Raw genomic sequence first — 6,478 nt, 5'->3', positions numbered from 1 at the left:
ATAGAAACAATAAAGAAATCAGAGAGACAACCCTGGAGATACAAAACCTAGGAAAGTAATCAGAAGTTTTAGATGCAAGAGTCACCAAAAGAATACAAGAGATAGAAGAGAGAATCTCAAGGGCAGAAGACACCATAGAAAACATTGACACAACAGTCAAAGAAAATGAAAAAAGCAAAAAAATCCTAACCCAGAACATCCCGGATATCCAAGATGCAATGAGAAGACCAAACCTAAGGATAATAGGTATAGAAGAGAGTGACGACTTTCAGCTTAATGGGCCAGTAAATATCTTCAACAAAATTATAGAAGAAAACCTCACTAACCTAAAGAAAGAGATGCCCATAAACATACAAGAAGCCTACAGAACTTCAAGTAGTTTGGACCAGAAAAGAAATTCCTCCTGTCACATAATAATAAAAACACCAAATGCACAAAACAAAGAAAGAATATTAAAAGCACTGAGGAAAAAAAGTCAAGTAACATATAGAGGCAGATCTACTATAATTACACCAGACTTCAAGCCCGAGACTATGAAAGCTAGAAGATCCTGGGCAGATGTCATACAGACCCTAAGAGAACACAAATGCCAGCCCAGACTACTATAACCAGCAAAACTCTCAATTACCATAGATGGAGAGACCAAAGTATTCCATAACAAGACCAAATTTGCACAATATATTTCCACAAATTAGCCTTTAAAGTATACTATATGAAAAACTCCAACACAAGGAGGGAAACAACATCCTTGAAAAAGCAAGAAAGTAATAATTCAACAAAACTAAAAGAAGATAGCCACGTGAAAAGAGTTCCAACACTAACACCAAAAATAACGGGAAGCAACAATTATATTTCCTTAATATCCATTAATATCAATGGACTCCATTCCCCAATAAAAAACATAGATTAACAGACTGGCTATGTAAACAGACCCAACATTTTGCTCCATTTAGGAAACCCCCACCCTAGTGACCAAGATAGACACTAGCTCAGAGTAAAAGGCTGGATAACAATTTTCCAAGCAAATGATCCCAAGAAACAAGCTGGAGAAGACAGTCTAATGTCAAATAAAATTGACTTTCAACCCAAAATGATCAAAAAAGATAAGGAGGAACACTTCATACTCAACAAGAGTAAAGTCTACCAAGATGAACTCTAAATTATGGACCTCTATGCTTCAAATGCAATGGCATCTATATTCATAAAAGAAACCTTACTTAATCCCAAAGCACACATTGCACCTGCAAATAATAATACTGGTAGACTTCCGTACCCCACTCTCTGCATTAGACAGATCATGGACAGAAACAAAACAGAGGCACAGTGTAACTAACAGAAGTTATGAAACAAATGGATTAGACAGATAGTTATAGAATACTTTATCCTAAAACAAATGGATATGCCTTCTTCTCAGCACCTCATGGTACCTTCTCCATACTGACCATATAACTGGTCAGCAAACAGGCCTCAACAGATACAAGAAGATTGAAATAATTCCTTGCAGCCAATAAAATCATCCTGGACTAAGGCTGGTCCTCAATAACAACATAAGCAATAGAAAGCCCACATACACATGGAAGCTTAACAACACTCTACTCAATGATAACTTCATCAAGAAAGAAATAAAGGAAGAAATTAAAGACTTTTTTGAGTTTAGTGAAAATGAAGCCACATTTCATAAGAGGAAAACTCATAGTTCTGAGTACCTCCAAAAAGAAATGGAGAGAGCATACACCAGCAATTTGACAGCACATCTGAAAGCTCTAGAACAAAAAGAAGCAAATTTACCCAAGAGGAGTAAATGGCAGGAAATATTCAAACTCAGGGCTAGAATCAACCAAATGGAAACAAAAAGAATTATACAAAGAATCAACCAAACCAGGAGCTGGTTCTTTGAGAAAATCAACAAAATAGATAAACCCTTAGCCATATTAACTAGAGGGCACAGAGACAGTATCCTAATTAACAAGATCAGAATTTAAAAGGGAGACACAACAACAGAAACTGAAGAAATCCAAAAAATTATGAGATTCTACTATGAAAGCCTATATTCAACAAAAGTGGAAAACTCAAAAGAAGTGGACAAGATCCTAGACAGATACCAGGTATCCAAAGTTAAATCAAGATCAAATAAATGATCTAAACCATCCCATATTCCCTAAAGAAATAGAAGCAGTCATTAATTGTCTCACAACTGAAAAAAGCCCAGGAGCAGATGGGTTTAGTGCAGACTTTTATCAAACATTTAAGAAGACTTAATACCAATACTCCTCAAACTATTCCACTAAATAGAAACAGAAGGTACTCTATCCAGTTCATTCTATGAAGCCACAATTACTCTCATACCTAAACCACACAAAGACTTAACAAAAAAGGAAAACTTCAGACCGAATTCCCTTATGAATATCAATAGAAAAATACTCAATAAAATGCTTGAAAACTGAATCAAAGAATGCATCAAACGATCATCTATCATGATCAAGTAGTTTTCATCCCAGGGATGCAGGGATGGTTCAATATATGGAATTCCATCAAAATAATCCACTATATAAACAAACTCAAAAAAAAAAACCCCTTATGATCATCTCATTAAATGCTGAGAAAGCATTTGACAAAATCTAACACCCCTTCATGATAAAAGTCTTAGAAAGATCAGGAATTCAAGGCCCATACCTAAACATAGTAAAAACAATATACAGCAAACCAGTAACCAACATCAAACTAAATGGAGAGAAACTTGAAGCATTCCCACTAAAGTCAGGGACTAGGCAAGGGTGCCCACTCTCTCCCTACCTACTCAATATTGAACCTGAAATTCTACACAAAGCAATTAGACAACAAAAATAGATAAAAGGGATAGAAATTGGAAAGGAAGAAGTCAGATTATCACTATATGCTGATGATATGATAGTATACTTAAGTGACCACAAAAAGTCCACCAGAGAACTCCTAAACCTGATAAACAAATTTAGCAAAGTAGCTGGATTTAAAATTAACTCAAGCAAATCAATGGTCTTCCTCTACACAAAGAATAAGCAGGCTGAGAAAGAAATTAAGGTAACAACACCTTTCACAATAGTTACAAACAATATAAAATGCCCTGGTGTGACTAACTAAGCAAGTGAAAGATCTGTATGACAAGAACTTCAAATCTCTGAAGAAAGAATTTGAGGAAGACCTCAGATGGAAAGATCTCCCATGCTCATGGATTGGCAGAATTAATATAGTAAAAATAGCCATTTTGATGAAAGCAATTTACAGATTCAATGCAACCCCCATCAAAATACCAACTCAATTCTTCACAGACTTAGAAAGAGCAATTTCAAAATTTATCTGGGATAACAAAAAAAAAAAAAAACTAGGATAGCAAGAACTATTCTCAACAATAAAAGAACTTCTGGTGGAATCACCATCCCTGACCTTAAGCAGTACTACAGAGCTATCATGATGAAAACTGCATGGTATTGGTATAGTGCCATTGACTGGGTTGCTTCAGGGACCCCCTTTTCCTTGGGATGATTAGAGTTCTGGCCTGGTGGGAAAAGAATTCAGTGAGTGATAAACACAAACAACACGAAGAAGTGTGGTATCTGAGTGTAATTGTACAAAGTAAAATCAAACTTATATAGTATACACAAAACAGGGCAAATGACAGAAGTCACGTAGGCAGGAGATGGCCAGATCAAGGTCAGTGAGAACAAGCAGCCAGGTGCAAAGCAGACGACCAGTGGTCTCTTCCTCCTGGGCTATTTTGGAAGCCCCAGGATAAATTCTCTGGATATGTCTAAGGCAAGCAGCTGGAAGTCATATTCTAGCAGTCCTTGAGAATGTCCTTGTCTGTAACATAGATAATTAGTGACAGAAACCCTACAACTTCACACTGGTAAGTAAAACAATTCTGCCTTGAGTGGGACTTCTGTGATAATTAGTACCTGACTGCTATCTCTAACTCTGGAGACAACCTGTCTGGTAAGACAGTTTTCTTGTAAAAATTCTAAGCTAATTACAACTAGGAAATCAATTAGGATCATTGAAACACTGTGGAGGCCAGGAAATAATGTTTAATCTCAGTTTAGCTAGTAACAAAACATTTCTTAGGACACCTTTATGACTGAATAAAGAAAGGATGCAACATTCTCCACAGACTTTTGAAGAGACCAATCTGGAACACATCTGAGTTAGGAGATGCCAGCAACTGAATACCCAGGAGGCAAGCTAGCTCCTGTCTGCCTCATTTGAAGCTGAATGCCTCAGGTTCATGGTCATACCTTCAAGCCTGACACACAGATAATACTGAAGTAGACACATGCTACATGACAGTATAGTGACAGGCAGGTAGACCAATGGAATAGAATTGAAGACCCAGATATGAACCCACACACGTATGGCCACTTGAACTTAGACAAAGGACATCCAGTGAAAATAACCAGCATTTTCAACAAATGGTGCTGGCTCAACTGGTGGTAAGCATGTAGAAGAATGGAAATCAATCCACTCCTATCTCCTTGTACAAAGCTCAAATCCAAGTGGATTAATGACCTCCACATAAAACCAGATACACTAAAACTAATAAAAAAGAAAGGGGGGAAGAGCCTCAAGCACATGGAAAAAGAAGAAAATTTCCTGAACAGAACACCAATAGCTTATGCTCTAAAATCAAAAATTGCAAAAGGGGACCTCATAAAATTGAAAAGCTTCTGTAAGGCAAAGGACACTGTCAATAGGACAAAACAGCAACCAACAAATTGGGAAAAGATCTTTATCAATCTGATATCTGATAGAGGGCTAATTTCCAATGTATACAAAGAACTCAAGAAGTTAGATTCCAGAGAACCAAATAACTCTTATAAAAATGGGGTACAGATCTAAAAAAAGAATTCTCAACTAAGGAATACCAAATGCCTGAGAAGCACCTAAAGAAATGATCAACATCCTTAGTCATCAGGGAAATGCAAATCAAAAAAACCCTGAGATTCCACCTGACACCAGTCAGAGTGGCAAGATGAAAAACTCAGGTGACAGTAGTGCTGGAGAGGTTGTGAAGAAAGAGGAACACTCCTTCATTGCTGGTGGGATTGCAAGATGCTACAACCACTCAGCTTGGCACAATCAGCTTGGCAGTTCCCCAGGAAATTAGACATAGTCCTACCTGAGGACCTAGCTATACCACCCCTGGGCGTATACCCAGAAGATGATCCCACATGTAATAAGGACATATGCTCCACCATGTTCATAGCAGCCTTATTTAAAATAGCCAGAAGGTAGAAAGAACATAGATCTCCCTCAAAAGAGGAATGTATACAGAAAATGTGGTTGTTTTACACAATGGAAGACTACTCAGCTGTTAAAAACAATGAATTTATGAATTTCTTAGGGAACTAGATGGATCTGGAGAATATCATCATGAGTGAGGTAACCCAGTCACGAAAGAACACACATGGTATGCATTTACTGATAAGTGGATATTAGATTAGTCCAGAAGATCAGAATACCCAAGATACAATTCACAAACCACAAGAAACTCAGGAAGAAGGAAGACCAATGTGTGGATACTTAAATCCTTCTAAGAAGGGGGAACAAAATACCCATGGAATGAGTTGCAGAGAAACTATAGAGCAGAGATTAAAAGAAGGAAAACCCAGAGACTGCTCCACCTGGGAATCCTTCCCATATTCAATCACCAAACCCAGACTATTGCGGATGCCAGCAAGTGCTGGCTGACAGGAGCCTGATATAGCTGTCTCCTGAGAGACTCTGCCAGTGCCTAACTAATACAGAAGTAGAGACTCACAGCCATCTGTTGGACTGAGCATAGAGCCCCCAATAAAGGAGCTAGAGAAAGGACCCTAGGAGCTGAAGGGTTTTACAGCCTCTTAGGACGAGAAACAATATGAACTAATTAGTACCCTCTGAGCTCCCAGGGACTAAACCATCAACCAAATAGTATACATGGTGGGACTCATGGCTCCAGCTGCATATGTATTAGAAGATGGCTTAGTCAGTCATCAATAGGAGCAGAGGCCCTTGGTCCTGTGAAGGTTCTATGACCCAGTGTAGGGGAATGCCAGGGCCAGTGAGCAAGAGAGGGTGAGTTGCTGATTAGGAGGAATGGGGAAGGATCATGAGGTTTTTTTTGGAGGAGAAAACAGAAGAGAAGATAACATTCAAAATGTAAATAAAGAAAACATCTAAAAAAAGAAAAAGAAAGAAAAGAAAAGGAGAAAAGAAACCATTCTGGAAGTGGTAAGGTTGTTGATTTTCTTGGAAAGAATTTCTATAATGAATGTGTCAGATATAGATATTTAAGTATAGGTATAGACAGACATAGACACAGATACAGACAAGACAGAGACAGAGACATATATAAACATAGACATAGGTAGAGACAGATATAGATAGATATGTGTATTTGTATATATACGTGTATCTGCATGTGTATGTGTTTATGCTATTGAGAAAAACAATGATTTGGAACACT

Source organism: Mastomys coucha, unplaced genomic scaffold, assembly GCF_008632895.1.
Source record: "Mastomys coucha isolate ucsf_1 unplaced genomic scaffold, UCSF_Mcou_1 pScaffold7, whole genome shotgun sequence".
Lineage (NCBI taxonomy): Eukaryota > Metazoa > Chordata > Mammalia > Rodentia > Muridae > Mastomys > Mastomys coucha.
Note: the sequence above shows the minus strand (reverse complement) of the source record.